At 38.9% G+C, this 13926-nt stretch overlaps 1 long non-coding RNA gene across 1 annotated transcript; it reads left to right on the top strand.

Moving 5' to 3' along the window:
- The first annotated feature begins 556 nt into the window (after positions 1-556).
- LOC143694773 (uncharacterized) lies at positions 557-13462 on the top strand. The gene is made up of 4 exons (XR_013183471.1): positions 557-696; positions 5580-5741; positions 11193-11325; positions 13390-13462. It is a non-coding gene; the product is annotated as an uncharacterized LOC143694773 (long non-coding RNA).
- Positions 13463-13926: the final 464 nt, after the last annotated feature.

The raw sequence follows: 13926 nt of genomic DNA, 5'->3' as shown, positions 1-13926 counted from the left end.
GCTGGAAGTTGTCTTGTTCCTTAAACAGCATTTACTTAAGCATAGAAAATTCTTTCATGTTTCTGTAGACTTTGCTTGGAAAGCCAGTAGTAAAATGACTCAGTGCAAGCCACAAAATTATTGTGGTAGTAAACTGTAATATGATGCTCGCACATTTTCTGGTATTTGATCTCTGTAAACTTATAAAACACTAGTAATGTAGATCAATCCATGCTAGTGACAGCACATGTGGCTATAGAAAGTGCACAGTGTATGGAATCCTGACAACATTAGCATTTACTTGAAACTGTACTGGCCTTGCAGAATGTTTCTGGTGGCTTCATTTGAGAGATGCTGTGCCAGGCGAGGTCCATCTTGAAGGTCATTAGGGCAGTAGTTTTCATCCCATTCTGCTTCCTCTGAACTATGGAAGAGAAATGAGCATGGAGCAGAAAGACTTGGCTGTAACCAAGATGCAAGTCAGTGACAACAGGTCACTGTTGGTGGTGGGAGGAATGCAGTGAATCACCACTCCTGCTAGCTTATCCTCAACATCCTTCATGACTGGAAGGGAGCAGATGGCATTGCTGCACAAACGCTGCCCCGTTTCCAGAGCCAGGCAGCTGAAGCAGAGTGAGGCAACGTTTGGCTAATGTTGCTGCAGGAACACACAGCAGCAGTACAGGCAAGCTCCCAGCACATCTATTTCAAAGGCAGGTAGGTATTGCTTTTGCAGCCTTTATTTTGAGCTGTGTCTGTGCTAGCGTAAGAGAAAGGCTTGTTTCTCTTTTAAAACAGCCCAGCTAGGATGCCAGGAGTTATTATCACCAGGGTATCTATCATTATTTTCATATCAGTGTTGCTAAAGGCAACACAGGACAAATTGCATATGGTTTGAACTCTTACCATTGTTGAGCAGATCCAGGGTCATCTTTGCTGTGAAAAGCCATTCTCTGCAGTCTCCTGGGACACTCTGCAATAGGAAGAGATTTGGTCTCTGGAATTCCCATAAAAGAGATTTGGCTGACACCTCTTCATCAATGCCAGCAGTCTCATGCTGCAGTGATTTACTGCTTTGAAATCTTCAGATGATTTTAAGCTGAGATTGGATGTATTTATTAGCAAAATTATATAAATGGTAGTGGAAAAATTCATGGCATCTCTACTATGACTTTAATTACTGCTGAGGTTGCTTCTATGTGGACTGATTCCTAGAGGATCTATAAATAGTACAGCTCTCAATGGGATAGAGATTTAGAGTCCCTAGGATTTGGTTGGTGTTGTCTGGAAGACACTGGACTGTAACATTTCTGTTGGAGGGGAGATCTCTGGTATCTCTGTTGGCCAGAGCACTAGAAGCTGTGACATGTAGTAGACCTCTGAGTAGCTGCAAGAAGCATTCACTAAGAGGAAAACCCAGATTATTCCAGACCAGTACCATCCACTTAGATGCGCTTGAGCCTCCACTGTGCAGCCTCCCCTCCAGAACTGGTGCTGCAGCATCAACATCACACCAGAGATGCACTGACTTGGGAGATAGTTTCCTTCCTGTGCTGGTTCTGACACAGATTGTGAAAGTTCATTCAAGTCCTGCTGCTCTCATTCAGGTTGGGAAATTCACATAAACTTTGTGCAAACTTGCATTTGTTACAAGCCAGCAGTTGGACAGTAAGATTTTTGTTGGATGCAGTGCTAAGTGTGAATCAGCAGAAAGCAAATAGATTTGTCCTTTGTTGCAATTACATGTAAAGGAAGGTTGTGCTTATTGTGAGAAGTCATGTGCAAGATAGAACAGCTAAAAACAATTACTCTTTCACCTATACAGTCCAGTCTTTAGGTGTTATTTGGGATATAAAAACATTGTATAACAACCCCCTGTCCCACTCCTATTACATTTGACAGACTTACAGTCTTTGTGTAGTAATTATCTGAGTGAAAACAAGTTATGCATCTGGAAGATAAGGGGGTGTGGTAATGTGCTACTGGATGACTTTGCCTTTGATATATAACTTTAACATTAATTTCAAACATGACTAGGTGAAAATATGTTAGCACTGTTTTTTCTAGGTTTTTCTCTGCATTTACCATAAATCCAAAGATGGTTCTCTGAGACATACACTCTGCTTTGTGATCAAATGCCACCTCTGGGGAAACTTCAGTATTTTCCTTATGCTACAGCTTTATGTAAAGTGACCCGAAGGCTGTGGCAAGGAAATACTGCCCTCTGACACCACCAGCCAGGGCTTTTGATGCTAAGAGAAATTAATTCCTAAGGCATGCTTTAGCAGCTGCCTTGAAACAGAAGAATCTGTCAACAGAATACTGTGTGAGAAGCTTTAGCCATGGAGGGGTGGAGAGAAGAAAAAACATGTCCACCCAATTTTTATGAAGGTGGAATAAATTTCAACCAGCACTATGCAGAGGCAGGAGCTGAATCAGAGAAGGTCTTTCCTGTTGTCACCCAGAAGGCAGTGACAGATCAGCTTCATTTTCCCATTCCATGTTAGCTGTGCTGAACCTATCCTTGCTTTGTTTTAAAGCTATTTAGTTACATCATCAGGGAAACCAGAATATCATTGAGCTCCAACTAAGTAATTTTTTCTTTGTCAGAAAAATGAAAGAAATTGCTGAAAATGGCTCCACTATTGTTAGAGTTGGAAGAAAAGAAAGCAAACATTTGAATGAATCCTTATCCCTGATATATTTAAATTGAGCTCCACATAACTTAAAAACTGTTTTCAAAAATGCTGCATACTGCAGACATTCAGCACTTGTGAGGGAAAAAGTACAGACACAAGAAAATTCAAATTGGGCACCTGCAGTCAGCAATCACTTAAAACAATTTTAACTCTTGTTGCTGCTCTCCTCCTTATCCTTGCTGCTTTTCCTTACATAGTACAGCTCTGTTCTGAACTACCATGCTACTGCATTCCTAATGTCATGTAAAAAATGCTACAGGACACGTTTCTACCTCACCAGATTTAATTTATTTGACATTTATGTCACAAAGATACTTGATTAGTACATTCAGGGTGTCAGCTTTATATAAACATCTCTCATTTTAATACTTTATGGAAAGCTATGAGTGTTGTAAAAGACCTTAGTCACCAACACCCATTTTTGGAAAACACAGACATTGAATTATCCTCGTATACAGTTTTTGAGAAAGAGAGGCTATTATGCTTTTTGCAAAATAAAGCTATAATCACATTTGGTTACAGTTTTAATTCCACATGCATATGCTGGCCTGCAGCTCAAACCATGTCTTGAGTTTCATGATCGGAGGTCTTAACATACAGCTATTTTGTTAGTGGAGAATTCCATCTTATTTATGTTTCTAATGGAAATTATCTCTACTGTATAAATATGATGATGTGCAGAGAATTTGGTTTAAAAATGTGCTTTTGAGGAAGTAGAGCAGCAGTACTTTCAGAATTAATCATAATTTTCTGATTTACTGATGAGCTTTAACAGATTAGAGAGCAGAAATATGAATTATTAGACTAGTCTGATATGTTGCTAGAAATGTTAAATAATAATACAATAATATTAATAGTAATAATATAACATAATATACTAAATGATACTATCACCATACTGCATAACACCTCCCACTAAATGTACTTCTGCTAGTGACTGCCCCACCTTTTCATGGCTTAGTAGCTTTGGATAAACACACATTCTGCAACTGTGTCCAGACCTTTTCATGAAGTAACAGAACTGGTTTGCCAAGACTTTTCATATGGTTTAGATGGCTTTAATTTCCTTCTCTCCGTCAGAGATAGGCCAAGAAAGTGACATTTGAATTTTGTAAGCCTTTGGTGAGATTTGGGTCAGGATTTTGTGGACGTTATGAACCATGACATTAGCTGCTTTTTGATCCCAATAAAATAACTCTGCTCTCAAATGATCTCTGGATTTTATGGTCTACAATTGGAAAACGCATTAGCCATGTCCAAACTTCTGTTTGACACAAACTCAAAATAGCTGAGGGAGGTGGATTGCATGAGAAGTTTTGGTCTTGTTCCAGCTTGTCTATGAACCTTGCACAGCATTTGTGAAGTGCTCAGCATCGGTCTGGACACACCAAGTGGAAGAAGGATCTTGTGTGTTCCCTACATTCCTGCTCTGTCCCCTGGATATGGAGAGTAGCCTGTGGCTTGGCACCCTCCTGGGGAACTCCTGCTTCCTCCCACTTGCAACGGACCAATGCAATGATCTGTAGCTCATCCCTACATGAAAAGTCCTGAAGTTAGGCTTGGTCATTAAGTAACAACACCAGATACCTGTTAGAGAGAGTCCTTCTAACCAGGTCACTAATGGTTAGGCACTTTGTTTCAGTTTGTTGTTGGGGTTTTCTTCAGTAACCTGGTACAGTTGTGTACATTTCAAGTACAATGAGCTTGTTTGAATTTTTTTCTTTGAACAGTAGCACTCCATTCAGTCTCTAAACAGCCACATTCCAAAGTCAGATACATGCCCAGAATCTTTCTCTTGCAAAGAAAGAGCTGGTTCTGTTTATTAGCATAACTAACACTGAAACAAGTCAATGGGCCAGTGCATGGCTCCTAAATCTGTAATGCTTTATGTCTGGCTGCTTGCCCTCACTACACGTCACTATAAGGAAGGTGTGAAATTTCTCTCTGTTTTCCTAGAAATTTAAGGAAATTGGTGAATAGTTTTGGGTTTGCGGGGTTTTTTTGCCCTCCTCTTTCTCTTCTGATATACAGAGAAATTTAATAATGGTTTTCAAGATCTTTAATAATTGAATGGTCTTTGCAAGTGCTCCCTCCTTCAATCACTCCCAGATGCCAATGAAAGCCATGGACTCTGTCAGGACCTAATCCAAGTTTGCAAATTTGTTCTAGAACGATGCTTATTTGGACTCCTCACTTTGTTCTTTGTCTGAACATGTCCATGTCTTACTCAAGACTGTGCTATTCTCTGTAGTTATGTTACTAACAAGTTCAGTGGCATATTCAGATGTTTGTGTCAGAGGGTCAGAGAAGGTAAATCTACAGGGAATGATGAAGTGTTTCTGTCAAAGGCTTAGGAAACTGATAGTACAGAAGCTTGTCTGGTTTTTCTCACCTGCATCAGGTAATTTAGGAAGAGCTATTACTATTACCTTTGCTTACAAAATTTGCCCTCAAAGATTTTACTAGTAAAATTACAAATAGTTATGATTCAGAAAAAGCTACCAAACGTGATATAGGTGAGCAGGGATGCAAAGTTGTGTTTGCTATGTCAGATTGATTTTGTGTGTACCTTGTTTCTTAACAATATACTAATAGACTTAGCCTTTCACCAACGTTCCAGTGAAAGTTCTTAATATTTTCAGAACATGAGTTGTCACTATTTTTTCCAAGTGGAAGAAGACCCAACAAGCCTGCTAATATAAGCTGAACAAATAAAACCAAACAGAAAATCATGTTTCATTTAAAAAAATACCAGCTTTGGTACTTGTAACAAAGCCAAAGGAGCAGTTTCTGTTTCATTGCTAAGACTTCCTTCACTATTTAATGCAATACCTGATTTTATGTGCCTTTGCTTTATTCCACTAACATTTATCTCCTTATTGTCTGCATTTTTCCATTTAGATGCCTTCTCCTGTAAAATTTTTTGCCAAACTTCAACTACCCCCTGAGTGTCTTCCAAAAACCCCCTTCAAGGCCTGTCTTTGCTGCACTGCCTACAAATCACTGTCACCTGGCAGACTTGACGCTGGAGGCCATCTGTGACCATGGTGACTTCTGATTTATGTGAGCACACCCATCTTCATTGTTATTCATGCCACCTTCTTTCATACGTTTTTCCCTTAGTCACTCAATTTCTTGTCTTGGGAATATGGGGTGCAAGCACTCTGGGGTGAAAGCTGCCTAAAATAATGAATATTAGGTGCAAAACATATGTAGAGCTTTGTGAAAAATATGTCAGGAAATAATAAAATGTTTGAAGCGCATATTTGTCAAAACAAGATTGTATTAAATTAATGGTGGAGGAGGATGTGTCTACCAAAATATGTAGGCCAGAATCACTGATCCTGCCAATGACCTGAAGGGTTTTGGTGACTTAAATATCTCATAAACTTCAGGCCTTAACATGCCATCTAACTCAGAGTAACATTGAATCTTTCTGAATTTTCGTGTCTTTCACACCCATCAGGATGCACCAGAGCTTTGACATTTGTGGAATAGATCTTCTTTCATACATGGTTAAACTCCCAGCACTAGTAACAGAGACCAGGGCATGGTATGACAGAGAATTTTCTAGTAGATCTATTGCATGTGGGACTCCTCTGCCCTAGAGACTTCTCAAGGGACACATTAAGAAAGCTTTTTGGCTGCCATGTGTCTCTGGAAAGAGACCAATAGTTTACGCTTTTATAAAACCATATCAAGACAAGATAGGAAAATCCCTAAGTGGAAAACATATCTGTGCAAAGAAAACTGCAAAATCTGTGCAATCAATCAGAAGAGACATTGTTTGGGGAAACCTGTATCAAGTGATCATGAAATTAATTTAGTGGTAGTTCAAACATTTTAGAGGAACATGATATATTCAACAACAGGGGCCCAATCCTGGTTGTGCTGAAACAGTAATAATGCTGAAGTAGTTACAATAGAATTCATGTAAGTGAAGGTAATTTCTTCTCCATATCCATGATGATGTGTAATGTCTACATTGCTCCTATCCTGCCTCTGTACATTTTCACATGCCCTAGCAACAATCTGAGATGACTTTGGAGAAAGCTGACTTATCTGTGCACAGAGCTATGCTGCAGAATCAGCATCGCCTTTTTGATTTATTTTTCAAAGCTCTTCTGCATGGTTTCTGTCTTGATTTTCTTGTCAACTTGATTTAGTACAAATCTCTGGGGATGCATTATATGAAACTGGTGTTGCTGTTGTTGAAGCAGACTCAAGCAAAGAGTTTCTGTTTGTGGAACTGTTTTATGTTAATTAATAATGTCAAACTTCTGAAGAAAAATCTCTTGTAGCAATCTAAAGCTGACTTTGTAGAGCAATCTCTTCACTCTTCTCTGTAGTCTTAATTTTTCTCTATGCCTTGCTTCCCCTGATGAATTGTTTTTGCTTTGAGACTTGGCTGATTAATAGCTTCATGTCAGCTTCATGCTCTAAATTGAGCCTGATTTGCTAGAAAGGTGCTGAGCACATTCATTGAGTCAGTGGGAGGGGCTGGTATTCAGCACTTTTACAAACCAGGACACTTCAATGCCTCACTATGGCTTCAGGAGTCTGATTTAGGCTCCTATTTTTATTAACCAGAGTAATGGCATCCAAATATATTAACTGGTGTGTTCTTTGAATAACTGCAGCTAGTATTTAAAAAAAAACCATGAAGTCACTTAACCCATTTTTAATGGGAGTTGTGTGTCCAGTGCCCTGAGCTTTTCTGAGAATCCTGACTTGTCCCTTTTGTTCAGCATAACTCTGGGCCAGAAGGTATTTCTTTCTTCTGTGTATCAGCTTTGCTAAATATATATTTGGTTTACTGCTTGCTTGAAACTGCGATGCCAGTGCATCTGGGACATGGTGAATGCCCTAAAATGTGAGGACAGTTAAGTATGCATAGATTACTATAACTTTGATTTGAATACATGAGCCTACAGAATGTTTTGGGGCTCTATAGAGTAACAACGAGTAATAAGGAAGTAACGAGTGTCCATATTCAACATTTCTCCAAAAGGTCCTGTGAGTCTTTGGTCCTACTGAATTTCTCATTTCATAAATTGACTCAATGAACATGTCAGATCCTGAAACCTTGCAGGCTTTTGCAGGTGGTATTTGAAATGAGCTGCAAAACAAGACAGCCTTTGATAGGTGTATGAATTTGTATAAATGTATGAGGAATTGTTCACATAAATCCCTCTGCTGTCACAGTGATTTATTACATGTGCAAAGCTCATGACATCCAAATGGAACGATAGCTGTGCTGCCTAACAGCTGGACCTGGAGTGAATTAATGCAGTATCATAATTCAGTAAAGGAGCTCTGCTCATGTCACAGAACCAAGGAGCAGCATATGAATGTTTTATCAGCCTAGCAGTGACCTGAGAATATATTTACACAAGTATGTAGTATGTATTGCTCTTCTAATCATTATCCTATGCATTAAGACATTATTTCTGTGGTATCATGCTCAGACTTAACTAGAGGAGCCAAAGATGTAAAAACATACAGCTAATTGAAAATGTTAATAGAAAAAAGCCCTAGAAAACAGCTCTTACTTTGACTATTTCCTTTTATATTCTTCCCTATCTGAATTGATCATTGCACATGGTCAGATGATTGACAGTCTCCTTCTCAGCTAACCATTAGGAAAGCTGCACATGGTGGATGAAATACACTTAAGTTGAATGCCTCAAATCCTGGAACTGGCCTCATCCTTCTTATGACAGCCAGTAGCAGAGATGGTGAAGTGGTGTAGGCTATGATGTATTGAGAACTTTACCTGTAATATATATTACTCATAGACATTGGTGTATAGAGATTGGTTAGCAGAAAAAAAAAAGTGAAAACCTAAGTTATGTGAAAGCTTGCTTGCTTGTTTCAGGTTTGTTAAGTTTTGCTCCTTAAGAAGGCAGCCTGCTTCAGAGAGGTTTATGATTCCATCTCTCTTGAGACTCTTCAGTGCATTGCATGAGTGTCTGAATGGTGCCTTGTGCCCCCATGATAGAAAATTGTGGAATCAGCAGGAAATTACCCAGTGTTTCACACTTGGTCTGGTCAAACATTGATCATAATCTGATCTCCATTGAAGAAGAGGTATTTTGAGAATAATCACTTCTGTTTTGAGGAAGCCCAGAGACAGGCCAGCAACCCTCAGTGGCCCCTAGAGTAGAGTCCTTAGGATTGATTGCTGCTTTGCAGTTCCCATGATTTTTTTTCTAGACTTGAGGTGGCTGTGTGGGATGGTAGTGCCATAAGTCTGGGCTGTACTGCACTATTTGCAGCATGGCAAGTAAACCCAACAGTTATGAAATCTCATCATTTCCCCCTTTCATTTCACCGATAAAAATGACATCTGCGAAGAAATGAAAAAGGAGCATGGCAGGAAGAAAAATACCATGGTCAAGGCAACTTGAAGACTCCTGACCCCAGTGTTTGGCCCAGGCTATTGTATTCTTTTGTCCCATATTTTCATTATAAGGCTGCTGGTATCTTGAGCAAGTTCAGATCCTTCTAGCCTGACCCTGGAGAAAGAGACAATACTCAAGTATCAACACAAAAGTTATCCTGAATCCTATGTATCTTGTCAGCTATGACATTCATATCCCAATAGATATTTCTGTGTGCAGCTCTATGGTCTCATGCATATATCTCACATACAATTTGTAGGTATTTACTGATGAAAGGTGCAATCTGCAAAGTAACAACCCAGAACTCTATAGGTTAATATAAGGGATACCATTTTTCTTTCTCTCCCCTTGATTTCTATCCACTGCTTGATGCTATCTCTAATAGTCCAGTTGCCCTGCTGCCTGTTTCAGAACTGCCAGGAAGCTGGTGTTTTTATTATGATCTTTCCAGATATTATATTCTTCATTTTTATTGTGTTATAAATCTTGGTTCATAACATGTCCACCTAATTTGTTTTCTCTTGCTTCTAGGTGTTGGCACAATCTCTTCATTTGCTCTTACAGTTAGTTATGAATTCATTATCAAACTCAAGGGATGCTTTGTTCTCTTCTATTCTGTGGCCCTTTCCAAGTCTCCCCCACAACTTATTTATTTACTTCTCAGCCCCCATTAATCATTGCCATATGTGCCTTACTTTGCAGAGATACTCTGGGCCACTCATGGCTGTTGAACAAATGTAGAAGACACACATGAATTGCTGGTCATACTCTACAGAGAGAACAGACCACACACAGCCACAAGCTCCAAAGATGGGGAAGTCAAAGGCACACGTTAAATTAATATGGACCAGCTTTTTACAGCCAGAAAGAGAGAGAGGGGGAAACCCTGACTTCTGTTTCTGCACAGAAACTGATTACATGGTGATTATTTTAAAGGTCAGGTTTCTGTTGATAATACATCCCTAGGAATTTATTTTAATATGCATCCAGTTTGAGGTTAAGCTCATGAGTTTAATTTCAGTTCACAAGACAAAGAGATTTGGTGTATTGTTCATTAAATAAAATATGCTTCATTTAGGTGATAGAAATCTATTTGAACATTCCAGGACGTGTAGTTGCTTTAAGCTGTTCAGCTGGTTCCAGCATCCAAGTTGCTTATTTCCATGGTTCTTTAAGGTATGTGTCTGACTGCTGCAGCAAAGATGGAGCAACAACAACAAGACACAGAGAAGTGTGCTGATGTAGCTGTAAAGTAAATATTTTTTCACACAGCATTAATTTATAATAATTAGGGAGTAGGGCCTACTGTTGATGAGTGTCAGTGAGACTAAGGGCTTAGCAAGATTTGAAGTGACACTGGGTCTTTATAGGCTCTACTGTAATTGCTCTGCCTAAGCACAGTAAAGAAAAATAACCCAGAACTTATGAAAAGTTCTCAAGTTCATGGTGAAACCTGAAGATCACAACAGTTTTAGGATGTCAGTAAAGACACTAAAATCTAAAATTTCTGCTAGACCTGTGCACGGTGCAGATGGTGGTTTGCCTAAAATCTGAGTCCTGACATCTCAGTACTATTTATCTTGTTAACACATCCCAGTTACTTTTTATTTTTATACGCTTATATTCCTGTCTAAGGGTTCCTGAAAGGTAAAGCAATGAATTGCAGTCGAATAAGTTTCTGTAAAAATTCTAGAGTTGTGTAGCACATCACCAATGCACTTTTGGCTAAATGATGATGACTGTTCTTTTTCTTTCCTAATAATAGTAACTCAAATTGGTGTATGTCTACTTACTACATATTGTTGTGTTTTAGGTATATGTACAACTTTATAAGCATTTAGAAACGATAGGAGAAAAATAAAGAAGTGGGCTTAAAATTAATAAAAACTCAATACAATCTTCCCTATTTCACCATATGCTTTTCATGTTCCATTAGGGACCCAGGGGAATGCAATCCAGTGTTGTCATATACTTACTTTTAGAGTGATTTCTCTGTGTCTTCACAATCTATTCAAGTTCTGCAGATGAAGGAAACTCAGATGCCAGTACCACATGCATAAACCCACGAGGGCCTTGTTCAGCATGTAACTCCTGTTCTGTGTTTCCCCAGAGCTGTTCCTGGCTTGGTGCTAGAGGTTTGGAAAACCTTCTGGTTCCCTTTCCTTGCCTGCCTCTCATCTGAGACTTGAGACTTCTGCCAGCACAAACAGCTTAGCCTACAGGCCTGCTTCTTTGGCTCAAAGGTATGACAAAACTTTTCAGAACATAATCATTAAGTGTGTTGTTGCTAGCATCAGATTTCAACATGTTAATAAATATTATTGCTCCATCAAAAATGTTGGCAACAATGGTAGGAGTCCTACCTTGAGGCTGAAGGTTGATTTCAACAGTAGCCATCAGATCACCATTTCTTTTACCAAGGTGATGCTTTTGCGTTGCAATTTCCTCTATGAACTTTTGAAGATTTATCTCATAAAACACAATGTAGCACAATTTCTGTCTTTGACAATTGTTCTTCTTCTAAACCATTACCATCTAGTCTAGTAATTTGTTTCTATGAAAAGGGTATTCAGATTAACATCTGACATTTTCTGCAAACCATATAGAATTTCTCTTTCTGACTCTGCTGCAGTAGTCCTTATTGCACTGCTGTTCTGCCCCAGACTGTATTTGCATGGAATGCAGAGGGATACATGTGATTGCATGGGGTACAGAGGCATGGGATGACTCTTCTGATGTACCCAACTCATGAAGGGACGTGTATCTATTATTTTGAAGTATTAGGAAGCTATTAATAGTCTTGCTATACTAAATGCAGTTAATTTTCCATAACCATCAAGCACCTTTCACAGACTCAAGTTGCAATGAAGTAATAGATAAATGGCTGCTAACATTTGGGCAAATTCAATGCCCACTGGAAGGCAGAGGAATTTCTTTAAATTTGCATCTTCAAACATCACCAGATGATGATGCTACAAAGTATGGTGATTTTCACAGAATGAATTGTGTGGCATGGGAACAATAATGTACGGATGTACGTACATACTTATATGGGTTTTCAAACAAGAATGTATCTGACAGGATTACAGATGTACATACCTTGGACTGTGATTTTTTTCTATCAGAATTGCTAGTGAATGTGTCCTTAAATCAATTACAGTGAAGTTCTTGTTGGAAGAAAAACATTGAGTACACTTCTTGTATGCATTGTGATAAAATGGCACGTGGCAATGTCTTTAAAATGGTTGCTACAGCCAATAAAGCTGGAAAGGTCTCAGTGCAATATCCAAATTTATGTACTAAGGTCAAGATGTATGACTGATAGTTTTAAGGCTTGTTGCATTTGCATATATTGCCTTAGTTAATATGCAGGGGAGGAAAATCTGTCCCCAAGCTTCTGGGTAATAATGGCAGTCAGACTGAGTTGGCACAGGAGATTAATCATTGCAGTCCAGTATCTAAATCAGTACCTAGGCTTTGCCCTGTAGTTTCCACTGTTATCCTCTCATCACTATGAAGTGCATGTCGTAAATGATACTCAGTCTCTTTTCCTTTGTCCACCCCATCAGGGTCAGTCAACCAAGACACCAGCTAAATAAGGAAGGTGCTTATTTCTTAGAAATGGTCTCTAACTAGTATAAGCACAAAGAGAGTACTGTAAATACCCCAGAGGTCACAACCTGTGTTACTATTTAACGCAATGAGGTTGCACATTCATAATCCTTAGGTGGAAGCTCTTATCTCCCTACTTCAGCTGCACCATGTTACCCATTTTAAATGTTTATTGATTTATTATAGATATGGTTTCTATTGATAAGCATTCTCAGACAGAGGCTTGTGTACAGATAGGTTTCCTAAAACGCTGTGCAAGCCCAGAGGAAAGCACTAGTTTCACACCTAATAGAAGTGCTGCAATGGCAAAATAAAACTGTGACTGGTTTAGTGGCTTGGAGATAATGAAGGGAGTTTTCAGGGTAATTCAACACAATTCTTAATTTGTGTTAAAAGAAATAATTACATCTTGCGGCCAGTGTCCTGTGATGGGAACGTGTGGTATACAGGACCTCAGGACTTCTGTCCCAGATTCACAGCTTGGTGTTAGACTGTGAAAGTCATTTAATTTTCAAAGTCTCAAGAATAATTGAGCTTTGCTTTCTATCTGAAGCTATGTTGAAAACTACAGAGGAAACTTAACTCCTTGCTTGGACATTAATGGACCCAAATTAAACAGCAGTATTTCTGTATGCCACATATATATGGAATATGTCATAGAGACACAACTTGTTGATATTTTGTGTTTTCAACAGAAAGCACTAGCATTTCCGGAGTGGAGTGGTTTATTCAGTAGAGAAGTGACAGCAAAAGCTGTGTGACTCAAGGTATGTCTTTCAGTAATTCTCTGTAATTTGTATGTTTATTTCAAACAAATGCTACAAATGACTTGTTATTACCTAACATTTCAGAACCTTAGGGATTCTGTATATACAGCTTACTTCTCCCTCATCGGTTTTAAGCCTCAGACTGAGGCAGATGTAGACTATGTAGCAAAACACAAATGTGATGACTCAAGGGTTTTGGTTGACTAGTTGTGATAACTTTTAAAACAATACTCTCCTCAGTTTTCTTTTTTGGCCCTTTATTAAAATTAAACATCCTGTCAAAGGCATGCACAGTAGGGTTTATGCTCTGTCCTAGGACTTTAGTACTGGTACCTTGCTTAAGCTACTTGGTAGACTGGTGCTGGGAAGCAAGTCCATGGCTAAAGTTTGTGCACAGCACTGAATTTACCACAGTGGGACGGTGGCTGCTCAGAAGACTAGAAAATAATGATTTTCAGAGTGTGG

This window comes from Agelaius phoeniceus, chromosome 9, assembly GCF_051311805.1.
Source record: "Agelaius phoeniceus isolate bAgePho1 chromosome 9, bAgePho1.hap1, whole genome shotgun sequence".
In the NCBI taxonomy this organism is placed as follows: Eukaryota; Metazoa; Chordata; class Aves; order Passeriformes; family Icteridae; genus Agelaius; species Agelaius phoeniceus.
The sequence above is the reverse complement of the archived record's forward strand: the minus strand, read 5'-3'. Positions and strand labels throughout refer to the sequence as shown.